The following is a 15211-nucleotide window of genomic DNA, read 5'->3' as shown; positions in this document are numbered from 1 at the left end:
CTCCTGAGATGATACAAACTCTTTAGCATGATTTACGTAATACTTTTGTAGGAAACTTAAATATTATCTGGAAACTTTAGTTATTTCATCTATTTCTGTTATGAAATAAGAGAATTTGTGTTATGTTTTTATGAGCCTAAAGACCTTTGCAAGAAAGAATATAATTTTCCTTCTCTTATGGCTTTAAATACCAACTAAATAGAGATAATAATTTAAATGTATTAGGATTAAATCTAAAACTGCTATAGGTATGTTATTCAAGATTTGCAGCCTTTTGCCTTTCCTCCCCAGATAAAAGTTCTGCATTTTTCTCTCATTTCCATAGGAAAGAGGAAACCAGATTTTTTTTAGATAGCATTAAATTAGATTAAAAATGTAGTTATCTCATATCCATTGTGGGATAAAGTGTATGGTAAAAATAACCTTTGAAATGAATTACTGCCATTAATTTAACTTGATCAGGAAAGCTGGGAGGACAGGGCTTCCTTATGACTGCAGTGCATGTTTTTTTTTTCCTTTTGTACTTTAAAGTGTATAGAGGGACCTCATTCTTCTGCAAAAGCTGAAAAAGTGAGTGTGGTCACTATGGTGTGGTGCCTGAATTTGTCATTTGAAGTTCTACAGTGAGTGAAATTTGACTGTCTTCAGAGGTTAGGGTTGTTTTAACAGTGACAGTCTGCCAATAATAATTAATTGGAGGTTTAAAATGTCCTCATTTGGGGCACCAGGGTGGCTCAGTTGGTTAAGCATCAGACGATTGATCACAGCTCAGGTCTCAGTCTCAGGGTCTTGAGTTCAAAGCCTGGCACTGGGCTCCACGCTGGGCTTGGAGTCTACTAAAATATAATAAAATAAAATATCCTCATTTATAGGATTGGTAGGAGAAAGGATATCATTTAAGAAAACATAAGGTAAATTTAGACTTAGTCTTATTAATTTATTGATCTAAATATAGCTACAGTAAAACAATTTCTATTAATAATGTAGGGCATAATCTATTGAAATTTGCTGTTATAATAATAATAATACACCACCACTTTATAGACATAATCTCACTTACTCCTCCATGCAACCTTTATAAATTAGGTAGCATTTTCTGCCCTTTATGAATAAGGAATAAAGGTTAAGTTGGTATCGTTATTTATATTATGAAAAGCTAATAAAAGTGTGTGCTAGGTTTATGCTAAGAGGTTACCTTCAGGGGCGCCTGGGTGGCACAGCGGTTAAGCGCCTGCCTTCGGCTCAGGGCGTGATCCTGGCGTTATGGGATCGAGCCCCACATCAGGCTCCTCTGCTATGAGCCTGCTTCTTCCTCTCCCACTCCCCCTGCTTGTGTTCCCTCTCTCACTGACTGTCTCTATCTCTGTCGAATAAATAAATAAAATCTTTAAAAAAAAAAAAAAGAGGTTACCTTCATTTCTTATCTCATTTTACCAATAAGAAAATTTAGGATTAGAGAAGTTAAGTCACAATTAGTAAGTGGCAGAATTGGGAGTCCAGTCCAGGTTTCTGACATTAAAATGTGTGCTTTTAGAAATTTTATTTCTATACAATATGTTTTATAACTTATAAGAAGATAATTTGTGGCACAAAATAACATTAAATTAATTAGAATAATTTGAGATTATAAAATATTTATTTTCATCTAACAATGTATTAGTTTAAATAAAGTGAGTTTGAGTAAGTGAAGGATACAACATATAATTAAACAAGAAAATTTTGAAACTATCAAAACTGCTTTTATTTTTTAACCACTACAGAAGACACAGCTTCCGAAATTACACTGGGAGTTTTGTGATTTTGGTGAAACCAAGGGACTTGGTGTTAGTTAAGGAAGAAAATTTTGTGTGATTAGTTTTAGTGTATTATGAACTATGATTTCTTCCTATATTAGCCATGTTTTAATGTTTTCCACAGTTACCTTAAACATGCACATATCTTAGCATTCATACAAACCCTGAAACTTTATATTTTTGATGGGTAAAACAAAATATTAATAAGAACAGTGTAACAGTTAAGTCTCAGTTGCTGCATTGACTGGCAGGAAAGTACAATAGATAAATCTGTTATTTTTGATGAAAGAACAGAGAATGATCAAATTTGGTTTAACTTGAGACTGTTTCAGCCTGTTATTATGTTGATCTTATCTCTCTAGAGTGGTAAATAATTTAGTGTCCTCTTTGTTTCTGGTAGATTATATAATTGTACCTAAATAAAGTACTTTAAAGCCTAAATGAATTCCTCCCTAATTTACTTTTAATTCATTTATTTTTTATTAACATATAATGTATTTTTTGTTTCAGGGATACAGGTCTGTGATTCATCAGTCTTACACAATACACAGTGCTCCCCACAACACTTACCCTCCCCAGCGTCCCATCACCCAGCCACCCCATCCCTCCCAACCCCCTCCACCCCAGCAACTCTGTTCTTTTTCTGAGATTAAGAGTCTCTTGGTTTGTCTCCCTCTCTGGTTTCATCTCATTTCATTTTTTCCTCTCTTCCCCTATGATCCTCTACCTTGTTTCTCAAGTTCCACATATCAGTGAGATCACATGATAATTGTCTTTCTCTGATTGACTTATTTCGCTTAGCATAATACCCTCTAGTTCCATCCACGTCGTTGCAAATTAATTGCTCTTAATTCAAAGCTGATTCTCTTCTCAGAGGGAAACTCCTATTATTTCTGTATATAAAGAATAAACTCCTGTTTATTTCTGTAAAAAGATTATTTTGTTTCTACATTTGGTAAATGTGGTGTCAAAGGTATAATAAGCAAAGTCTTGGAAGTCCCGAGGAAGAAGTACAAATTTTAATGTAGTTTTACTGTCTAATTCAGCAAGATAAAACATAAACTTAATAAAGGGAAACATACTTTACTCTTTACTGTAGACCTCTATATATGTAGGGATGATAGATAATTAAAAGTAGTTACTTACACAGGAAACGTACATGGTCTTGGTTCTCCTAGGACTTAATCTTCCGCAGCTCCATTCTTCATATCCACAGGGCCTGGGTATTACCAGAGTTAAGCTTTTGAGCAGTGATTTAGTAAAGCACTCCAAAGAGAATCCTGTAAGAGAAGTTAGGAAATTGCTGTTAACTTCCTCAACTTACCAGGTTGTAACTTTCCGCTGATCCTTGTAGCTGTGATGTTGTTGTTCGTCTCTTCAGTTGTTCAAAGTCCTTTCTGCTTCTCTCTTAGTCCTCCCCTGAGTACCAGCCAGAACTCAGCCATACATGGGGAAGACAAAAGAAGACAAGAAGGAGGAATTGAACCATAGTAGAAAGATCATAGGGCTCTGGAGTCAGACCTCAATCCAAATCCTACTTCTACCACTTCGGGCAAGTGACTTAATCTTACCGAGCTTCACTTTCCCTGTAAAATAGGTATACTAATACATTTTAAGAATGAAGATGTCATGTCTAATATAGGGTCTGAACATAGAGATACAATTTTACATAATAAACTTAACTACGTCTTCTGTCATTTTCACCAAGTAAATAGAGCATGCTTTTATGTCTGTCAGTGACCTACCTTACCACAACCCAACTACTGAATCTTCAGAAGTGAACAGCATAAATAACTATAGCAATGTCAGGATTCTCCAAACTTTGCATAAGAGTCAGATAGTAAAAATTTAGGCTTTGCAGGCCTTACAATCTGTCACAACTACTCAGCTTTGCTGTTGTAGGGCACAAGCAGCATGGACAATATGTAAATGAATGAGTGTGGCTATGTTCTACTAAAACTGTTTACAAAAACATGGGGAGCTGGATTTGCCCCTCCACGAGGCTACAGTTTGCCAACTACTAATCTGTATTACTGTCCATAAAAGGGAGTTCTGTTGTCAGATTCTGTAGTCTAAAAACAGCCCCCCGGTTTTAAAAATAAACTTACCGAAAAATGCCTCAGTATGAGTTGAACAGTGGAGTCGTATTATATATCCCAAAATTGATAGACTCTATTATTGTAGAAGAGAATAGTTTTTATATGCCACATTTTAACATTATAACTTAAATGCTTATCATAGTTTTTAGTCCTGAAAATTAAAGTCTGGGTCCCACCAGACTTTTAGATGAATCACACTAACAGTGGTCAATGAATAATTAGGACATGTTGACTTCCGTATTACCGATTTGGAAAATCATGGTGCATTTTAGTATGTGTAAAATCTCTGAGGATTCTTCTGTAAAGAAACTGTTCGACATTGCTTATCCCTGTCTATGCATTTCTCAAAACCAATCACAGAACTCTTCAGATAACACTTAATGATATCTCTAGAACTACTTTTCAGAAGACAGTATTCTGATGATATCTAGTTTAGATAAGGATATTAAGAGCCAGAAAACTTTCACTGACTTACTGAGATCAGAGATTGTGCAGTTATTTGGCAGTAATTCTGGAAGAAGTACTTCCATCTCTTCCTCTTGCTTTCAGGGAGTCTTTTTTTTTTTTTTCTTTTTACTCATTAAAAAAAATCTATTTGGAAATAATTTCAAGCTTACAAAAAGTTCGCAAGAAAAAGAGTAGTACACCCACACATACCCGTTGTTAACATTTTGCCCAGTTTGCTTTATTGTTTGTTTTTTTTCACACACTCTTATCATACCCAAACACATGTATACACACACATACATATTTTTCCAAACGATCTAAGAGTAAGTTTCCTACATCATGGCCTTTTATTCCTAAGTATTTCAGTGGATGTTTAACCTTTTATGATGCAGTTTTTGAAGATTACGGTCCCTTTGGTTTTTTTTTTTTTAATAGAGGATCCCATTTTGAGTTTGTCTGATGTTTTCTGAATTAGATTCAGGTTTTGCACTCCCAGGTAGAATTTCACATAAAAGGATGTTGCAGTCTCATAACTATCACATCCTGAGGCACATAATTTATCTGCCCGTGATTAGTAATGTTAGTTTTTATAACCCAGTCAAGGTGTGGGCCTATTTCTCCACTGTATAGTTACTAGTTTTCCCTTGCAACTAATAAGCAATCTGTGAGGAATCTACATCCTTTTGAGAATCAATATAGTGAAGTTGGTAAGAGTTCATACTGGGAGCGCCTGGGTGAAGCAAGCGTCTGCCTTCTGCTCAGGTCACGATCTCTGGGTCCTGGGATCAAGTTTGTTTGTCCCTTTCCCTATGCCCGTCCCCCCACTCATGCCCTCTCTCTCTCTCTCCCAATAAAATAAAATCTTAAAAAAGAGTTCATCCTAGAATCACAGCTGGGTTTGAATCCAGCTAATTATATGAACTTAGGCAAGTTTAGTGATATGTGAAATAGGGATGATAGTTGCCATGCCTTTCTACATATAGATATAGATAGATATATGTATATGTAATATATAGAGAGAGAATATATATAGTTAAGAGCTTTTAATGAAGTAAGATATATGAAGCTTAGACCTGGCATGTAATAAATGCCCAGTATATGTTAGCTATTACTATTTTAGTTCTGGAAAGGTGAATTAACAGACATAGTAATAAAGCCTAAAGCTTTATAATCCAAAGTTAAAAAGGAGTTCACAAAGTCATTTCTTCCAAGTAGATTAATATTTTATCCAAGATAAATGGCTCTTTAAACTCTTATTGAGCTTGTTCTGACTCTTGGTGTTCTTCCCTATCTGTGGTGCCCTGTCCTTTCTGGTATGTGTGAGGCAAGTAGTTTAGGGGTGAAAACCCCTACCAGGAAATTTTTTTCTGAATTCTGACTCTCTGAGTTTTCAATTTCATAAAGATGTTAATTGAATTTTTATGAAATAGATATTTTAAAAATCACCTATACCTGTTTTCTATTCTATCACTGTGATAGTATAATGTAGTAGTTGTAAGAGACTTTCTGAAAGGGTAGATACCCTAGCAGAATTATAAAGAATAGAGAGGGGCTTAGATGGACTTAAAGACGGGAAACATCACATGTAGGTATTACTAGAAAGGTGTGTTAGATGTCCCCTATGGCTAGATTGTGAAATTCAGAGTAGGAAGTGGTAAGGTGTTGTACCAGAAGAATTAGCTAGAGCTAGATCATGAAGGACCCTGTTTGCCATGCCCAGAAGTTTGAATTTCATCATGAAGGCAGTAGAGAGCCAAGGATTAAATGTGGTAGTGATGGGAACCAACTTTGAGAGAGACCCTGGCAACTACAGCTACAGAAGGTAATTGGAGAATAGTGTGATACCAGAAGTAAGGAGGCTAGTTGCTGCCTGAACTTCTAAAAAAAACAAACAAACAAAAAAACACTGAATAATTTCTAGACCTAAAATGAATGAGAAATCTATAGGATCTGATGGCCTTGTTTGGAAATGGGGAAGTCGGAAGCAAGAGACAGATGGAAAAGTCAAGGCTTCTGGCTTGGGTGACTGGCAGTATGGTGATGGTGGAGTTAATTCACTACAATAGGTAACACCAGAGGAAGAACAGATGTGGAGAGTCAGCAGATGGGGATGTTCGTGTTAATGAAGTCTATCTGTAGAACATGTGGTAAAAGGTATTTACACATGTGCCTAGAGGTTAGCAGAGATCTAGGCTAGAAATTAGGATTTCAAATCATGTCGTCAGCATACAAATGGCAGTTAAAGCCATGAAAGAGGATGAAATTGCAAGATTGAGTATGTGCAAGAGCTAAGGACTAAGTCTTGGCATAGCTTTGTTTGTATTAGATTATATAAACATGTTTAGTTTTAGACAAGCTTAAATTAGATTATTCAGGCTGTTGATTTAGGGTCTAAATCCCCCAAAATGAGAAACACCATTTGTATTTTATTTGACTGCATAAGTTAAAAGGCATTAAATAATGGCAGATGACTAGCTCTCCAGAATATGTTGGAGGTTTAGAAATTATCAGCATAAAGACTATAACCAAAAATCAGAGTTTCTCGAGCCTTTTTAAATTAAATTTTTTAGGGAAGCATTCTACTTAGATTGTCACTTGTGAGAATAGAAAGAAACTGATTTTAGTCCCTTCCCCCTTCACATGTCAGTCATCACATTGGGCATGCAGGCTCTTAGCTTTTATGAAATTTAACCTTAGTTTTTTATGAATTCTGTTCCAAGCGGTGTTTGTGGACCTTAAATACAATTTGCTGGCTTGTTTATTCAGCAAGTATTTATTGGATATTTGTATGTGTTAGGCACAGTTCTAGACCTGAGGTAAAGAGTGAAGAGGAGAATAGTAAATGATGCTAGAAAAGTAACAAGGAGAGGGGAATGCAAATCATTCTGGACCTCGTAAGCAGTTTTAAGAACTTTGGCTTTTATTCTGAATGAGGTAAGAAGTAATTGGAATATTTTAAATAGAATAATGGCATGATTTGACTTGTATATTAACAGATTGGTTATTCTTTGAAGAATGAACAAAAATGGACGCAGGGAAACCAGTCAGAAAGTTATTATAATGAGCCAATCAAGAATTGGGGTGTTTGGAGGTAGAAAAACTATGGAGTCCTTGCTGGAGCCATATTCCTGAATAGGCATTGATGTTTTAGTTCTTAAAAATGTTATTAGAAAGTAGGAGAGAAAGTAATTCAGCTCAGTGCTTTTGTTCAAGTAGCAATGGAGTCTAGCTCTACATGCATAAATAATCAGGGGGTTAATTTCTTAAGTGGCTTTTTACAAGTTAGTAATCACTTATTTCCCCATAAGGAATTTTATACATTGTTGCTTATAATAACCTGTTTTTAATTCCGTAACCCAGAAGGTCCAAGTGTGGTCTTAATTATTATGTCTAAGTGTTAAGGTCATTATTTGCTTAAATAAAACCTAAATGAATAAGTGAATATAATTTAATCTTTGTTTAGGAATTTGTTCAATATAACTTTGAATAGCTTTTTTTGGTTTGCTAATATGTATTAGATATTTTAAAGTAAATACAAATATTCTTTTAATTTTTTCATGTATTTTATTTAGACTGCTACTTATCATTTTTCTTTAATGATATTTTATGAAGTATTGAGTATCTGTAACAAAACATCGTACTAGATGCTGAGCCGGCTACCAAGATAGTTGTGTGTAGTTTTCATCCTTAAAAAAAATCAGAGTCCCCAAATAATACAATAGAATACATCTTTTAAAGGAAAAAACGCAAAGGTTAATTAAACTTAGTGTCTACATTTTGGAGATCAGTATATAAACAAATAACTACGATTTCTATGTAGAGACTATAGTACTATAGAAGCACAAATTGGGGAGCATTTCTGCTAAGGGGAGAGAGAGGAAAGATAATTTTAAACCAAACTTTGAAGAACAAGTGGTAATTTTCTGTGGTGGAGTGGGGGCGTGGTGAATGGTAGTGTCAGCAGATGTATCTATGTGAGCAAAGGCATAGAGCAGATGTTTAAGACACATTTGCAGTTCTGTCCCTTCAGATAGGCTTTATCTACACATAGCTAATGTCACTCTCATTTAATCAATAAAAATGGTGTTTTCTGATTTCTCAAATATAAATGACATGCCCTGTTCAGAGCCAGTTAACCCTTTCACATTAACTACCAATACATTTAACAAAGACCATAAAAAGCCACCTGGAAGGACAATATTTTTCTAGGGGTAAACAAAAATAGCAAAGAGGAGAGTAAAAGAAAAAACATCAACTGCTGGAGAGAAGAGAGGGAAAGATGGGTAAGGGGGGAAAATGATACAAATAGGTAGTACAGTGATTTGCTGGATTTAGGGTCTGATGAGGAAGCTAGGATTCTTGAGTAGGTCTCTGTCTGTAAGACCCATGCCCTTTCAGTGTACTAGGCAGGCTGGAGTAACGAAAGTGAGTATTTTTGGAGCCCACTGCCATGATAGCAAGGTTCATAGAGACATGACAGTGTGCCTCTGAACTTTAGTCTAAAGATCATTGTTCAGTCTTTTCTGATCCTCTCTTTTATTGTTCATATTGCTTTGTATAGAAACCATAATTACTACAGTGCAAGAAGTTTTTTTAAGTTATTTGCTTAATCATAAGTTATAGTTCATCTCATTCTATTTTATATAAGGTCAAATATTAAAGAATTCTCTAGATTATTTAATTTAATTTACTTTGTTCCCTGTAAAACCAAACGAGAATTTATGCCTCTGTTATTTTATGAAAAATTGGAATTGTTCTTGGTATTTGGTATTCTTAAAACTGTGCTTAATATAAATATTCTATTATATAAAGAAATTTTACCCATCCACTGTGTCAAACATGTAAGTGGTCTTCAAACATAGTTATCCCCTTTTCTTAAAACAATCTTTAACTCGCACTGCTGCAGATGTTAGCTTAAATGTCCCTGGTGAAATGATCCTGTCCTTGTAATCCTTTTCCTTTTACCATAACATACTGTACTTTTTCTTCATAGCACTTATCACACTGGTGCAGTATATTTTTAGGGTTGTTTTATTAGTATCTGTTCTCCCTACTAGAGTGTAAGCTCTGCAGTGTTAGGAACTGTGTATTTCAGTTACAGTATTGTGTTACCAGTGGGGCACATGGTTGACACTTGATAAATGCAGACCAAATTAATGAATGAATAAACTTAATCCTAGATATTCTCTGTATCTCTAATTTTTGTTCTATACCAACATTTCCCAAACTGTATTACAAAAGTTCTCTGAGGGGCGCCTGAGTGGCACAGCGGTTAAGCGTCTGCCTTCGGCTCAGGGCGTGATCCCGGCGTTATGGGATCGAGCCCCACATCAGGCTCCTCTGCTATGAGCCTGCTTCTTCCTCTCCCACTCCCCCTGCTTGTGTTCCCTCTCTCACTGGCTGCCTCTGTCTCTGTCGAATAAATAAATAAAATCTTTAAAAAAAAAAACAAAAGTTCTCTGAGCTGTTAATAGATACTTTCTGAAAAAATGATTCTATAGTCATAGGCTTGAATGACTGTATCGCCACTCTGGAACAACCACAATTTATATTAGCATGTTAAAACTTCTTAGAAGTCCTAAAGTTTAAAAAAAAACAAGCAAACCTTTTAGAATCCAGCATTCTGTCTTTTTTTAACTATCAAACTCTTTATTAGACTATTTGAAGTTATTTGAACACAGCTGGCCTACTCAGTGCTGCAAGTAGATTTATTCAAAAATGTCAAATGACAGTATCTTCAAGGAACTTCTAACTTTTTTATATAATTGTAATTTAAAATTGGATTATCTTAGGTATTTAGTCAAGGCATTCAATAATTATTGAATTGAATTCAGAACTCATTCTAGTTTGTTTCATTTGTTATTTGGCTTCACCATTCTACATCTTTCTACTCAAAGCAAGAATGTCATTATAATTTAATGTTACTATTATGTAATTTAACATTCTATTTCCTAGAAATAGATGTATATAGTTTTGGGTTTTAAAAATACTTTCTTTACCTGGAAAGCTACAAGTGTATTTTACTCTTAGCTAACTTAAATGGGAAAGGTTTTACTGAACCAAATAAATTATGTCTTTTAGAAATCATCAGTGTTTTAGAAAATCATTTAGTGAAATGTACTCATATTTTTTGTCAAGAAGTATTACAAGTACATTTTAGGAAATATGGGAAATAAAATTACAAAAGACCATTGCAAAATTGTACCACCTGGAGATAATCTATTAACTTTTTTGTGTGTATACATTGAAACTTTATGTATATGTCTGTGCATGAGTGCATAGATATGTACATACATCATTTATTCAGCAAATATTTAAGCGCTATGCTTTGTGCCCAGCACTATTTTAGGGTGGCTGTCTAGCAATGAACAAAATAGGCAAAAATCCCTGCCTTCATGCAGCTTGGATTGAGATGGGGGGGGGGAAGAAGGGGTGACAACAGTAAACAAGTATATGACATGTCAGAGGATGACAAGAGCTATGAAAAAATAAGGCAAGGAAAGGAATAAAGGAGTCTAAAGAGAAGGATTGTTTTGTATATATGCTCATCTACTTTGAGACTTTTTTCTGAATGTGCTTACGTTCAGTTGTGTCTTTTTCTTTTAAAAAAGAGTTATTGATACAAATATTCCAAACGTCCAGTTTTCAGATCTTTTTTACTTAATTAATTGATGGGTTTTTTCCATGTCATTAAATATTATTCTGAACTGTTTAAAGGCTACACATATTCCATTTTATAGAATATGGTCTGTTGTCTATATAGCAACCAGGGTGATCTTTTAAAGCCTTTCAGCCACTCTTGCTATTCGTAAAAGGACAGATCCTTAACGTAACCAATGACTCTGCATGATTTGATGCAGATCCCCTGAGCAGATAGCATCTGTTACTCTCCCCACTCACTCACCGTGTGCCAGCCATATTGCCCTATTATGGGTAACAGATTAAAACCTATTATGGATAACATATTAATAGATAACAGATGCTATCTATTATCTTTCCTCAGACATACATGGGGAGAGCATAAATAGGAATATATAAAGTTATAGTTATACCCCAATTGTTGAAGAATACTTCCGTAAGACTTAGAAGAACTTAACCATAAATGCAGTATATTATACACATTTAGGATCCTTAGTACCCTGTTCTTTAACTTTGTATTATAAGAATTTTCAAACATAGAGAAGAGCTGAACAACTATATACTCAAACTAGATTCCAAAATGTTAATATTTTGCTGTATTTTTTCTCATTCTATGATAAAATATTTTTATAATTGAACCACTTGAAAGTATGTTGTACACATGACACCACCCCTATAAGCCATGTATTAAGGGGAAATCATTTTCTTGACTGGATAGGAGAAAATTGTGTGAAATATTTTATAAAACAAAAACTACAAATACAATTTTTTTAAGCTGTAAGTATTCACTCTAATAGTGATAAAAATTTGAGTTCACAGTTGTGGAAAATGGACAAAACCATACGGAAAAATCTTTCTACAAAACACTTCATATAAATGGTAACTATTAAGCATATGGAAGACTCTTTAGCTTTTCTAATAATGAAAGATATATTTGCTACCGTATGTTGGGTAGTTAGTAGGTCTCAGGCATTTTATCTTAACCACAATTCCATATGGTAGGTACACAATGTACATTTACAGATAATAAAACATACTGGGATAAATATCTTGTCTCGAGACCTAAAGCCCTAGAGCTACTAAACCATCATGCCAACATTTAAATCCAGAGCCCTCTTGATTATCAAAGTCCATGTTCTTAACCAGCATTCTATATTGCCTGTAAAAATCAAAACACTTTAGAGGTCCCGCTTCACACCTAGAAAGTAATTTTATTTATGGTTCATCTAGAAAAATAAATGAGATAGCCAGGAATATTCTGTAAAAGAATTATGAAGAAGGAATTGCCTTACTAGGTAATAAAATGTAGTATGAGGCTACACTTTAAAATAAGTTAAATACTGGCATAAGAGACAGTTTGGGTAGAGTAGGAAAAAAGCTTAGGAATACTCCCAAGTGAGGGGCGCCTGGGTGGCACAGCGGTTAAGCATCTGCCTTCGGCTCAGGGTGTGGTCCTGGCGTTACCCGATTGAGCCCCACATCATGCTCCTCCGCTATGAGCCTGCTTCTTCCTCTCCCACCCCCCCTGCTTGTGTTCCCTCTCTCACTGGCTGTCTCTATCTCTGTCAAATAAATAAATAAAATCTTAAAAAAAAAAAAAAGGAATACTCCCAAGTGAAAGGGAAATTTATTCTATGATACAGGTACATTTTTGATCATTAAAAGGGATAGATGTTTTTATGCATGACATTAGGACAAGCGGCTTGCCATTATTTTTCCTTATACAAAAACTAAAAAGATAAAACTATTTCTCACATGTTCACCTACACAAGAAATTATGATAGATCAATTGTTCTAAATTAAGAACAAAATGCAAATTAAGAATAATGTGCCTTACTTCCCCACTCCCTCCTTGAGTTTGATATGTATGTGGGGCATAGGTCAAAGAAAATTTTTCTTGACATTTGAAGGAATCTGAGAGTAGAAAAAGTATGCATGTGACTGACTTCCCAGCTGGAGCTTATGGAGGCACCCCTGTGTCAATAGATAAGGGCCAGTAGATACAACAACAAACTATACCAAAGTATAAGAGGATACATTTAGCCATTAGGGAGCCCAAATCAAAGATCAAATTGAGTTATAAAAAAGAAAGTATTTGTTTACACCCTAGTTTGTGACTATACAATTTATACCTGTTATTAAGCATGACAAAATTATAAAGGAAAAGATTAATAAATGTGACTAATAGAACTTTCTTGTGTGGAAAAAATACTCTAAATGAGAAGTCATCCTTCAGGAAAATATTTGGAAAATTTATTACATGGGTCCTATTAATATTAAAAAGGAGGGGCGCCTGGGTGGCACAGCGGTTAAGCGTCTGCCTTCGGCTCAGGGCGTGATCCCGGCGTTATGGGATCGAGCCCCACGTCAGGCTCCTCCACTATGAGCCTGCTTCTTCCTCTCCCACTCCCCCTGCTTGTGTTCCCTCTCTCGCTGGCTATCTCTATCTCTGTCAACTAAATAAATAAAATCTTTAAAAAAAAAAAAAAATATTAAAAAGGAAATCTATTTAAATGTCAAAAAGGAAAAGTAGCTCTTTTGAAAATGAGCAAATAACAGCAACGTTTAAGAAAAAGACTGTCATTATAAAAAAATTAACCTGAAAATAACAAGATGGATGGTTTTAAAATTTAAAAGCATCATTAAGATGGTATTACAAGGAGGGGCACCTGGGTGGTGTGGTCGGTTAAGCATCCAGCTCTTGGTTTTGGTTCAGGTTTGATCTCTCAGGGTCATGAAATAGAGCCCCACGCGGGGTCTGCGTTCAGCGCAGAGTCTGCTTGAGATTCTCTCTCCCTCTGTCCCTCTCGCTTGTGTGCTCATGCTTTCTCTCTCTTTCAAATAAATAAGTCTTTAAAAAAATAGAAGATATTACAAGGAATGATAGTGTATGTTGTTGGGACCTCATATGCCCTTTGAGGACTTTTTTGTAGTTGTCCGACAGATGCTTTCACAAAGCCACAAAGGTGTTTTGTGTATAATAATACAGATGTGATTTTTGTAGCATTCAGGGAGAATAGGCATTTAGGTTGTCTTCAGTGGATTTTTTCCTATCAGTTAGTGTCTGATTAAATAAATTATGGTACATCCATATAGTGGAATACAATGCAGCTGCTGCAAAAATTGTAGAAGTGTCAGTATAGAAAGATCTCCGGGGTATATCTATTGAACCAAAGCCCTAGGGATAAAGTTCTGTATGTTGCATAGTAGAATTCTTTCTGACTTTTAAATCCTATGTGAATATATATGTATATTTTTTAATTAAAACAGGATACTTATGAGGACTGGAATTTTCTGTTTTCATACCATTGGAATATTTTTCATCCTTGAACTTGTATTTTATATATTTATAAAAGCTAGTTTAAATTTAATGAAATGTTTACCAAAATTCAGTAATGATAGGGCTGAGTGAGAACAGATATTTTTATGGCAGCTGGTAGTATCACAAACTGGTAAAATCTTCCTGTGTGGTGACTAAACCAAAGCTTACTTCGAGTGCCTGTATGCCAGGCATTATACTAAACATTTTTTGCAGATTTATCTTACTTAAATCTCCAGCCAACCCTACAAAGTAGATTATTTTTCTCATACTATTTTTCTCTACAAAGTAGATTATTCTTCAGATTTAGAAAAGTAAAGTGTCTTTCCAGGAGTCACAGACTCTGAAGCCTATGCTTTCAACTCCTGTACTGGGCTCTGGAAATTCATAAGGGGTTATTGAGACAAAAGACTGGATTTGAATGTGTCAGTTTCATCAAATGAAAATGGAGAGGATACTCTGCCCTTCTTTGAGAAGATCGTATTAGTTGATTTGTATGAAAGTGCTTTCTAGATTTATGAAGCAATGAAAAGGAAATTAGAATTTTTTTTTTATCCAGGGACGCCTGGGTGGCGCAGTCATTAAACGCCTGCCTTCAGCTCAGGGCGTGATCCCAGCGTTCTGGGATCAAGCCCCATATCGGGCTTCTTCGCCAGGAGCCTGCTTCTTCCTGTCCCGCTCTCCCTGCTTGTGTTCCCTCTCTCGCTGGCTGTCTCTCTCTGTCAAATAAATAAATAAAATCTTTAAAAAAAAATTTTTTTTTTTTATCCATAGCCTGCTTGCTTCATACAAACGTAAATGTTTTAACCCTTTTTCTTTGAATCTCATCTGTAAAATGCAAACTCAAAGTAACAGTTTAGTCAGTTTTTTGGAATTTTGGAATCTGTTGTATAATTTAACTCAGTTTTGGTGTA

At 35.1% G+C, this 15211-nt stretch overlaps 1 protein-coding gene across 5 annotated transcripts in view; it reads left to right on the top strand.

The window, feature by feature from the left end:
• The window catches only part of EPC1 (enhancer of polycomb homolog 1), a 92630-nt gene that overhangs the window by 47372 nt on the left and 30047 nt on the right, over window positions 1-15211 (top strand). The window lies entirely within an intron of this gene.

This window comes from Ailuropoda melanoleuca, chromosome 15, assembly GCF_002007445.2.
Source record: "Ailuropoda melanoleuca isolate Jingjing chromosome 15, ASM200744v2, whole genome shotgun sequence".
Lineage (NCBI taxonomy): Eukaryota > Metazoa > Chordata > Mammalia > Carnivora > Ursidae > Ailuropoda > Ailuropoda melanoleuca.
Note: the sequence above shows the minus strand (reverse complement) of the source record. Positions and strands in the feature narration are given on the sequence as shown.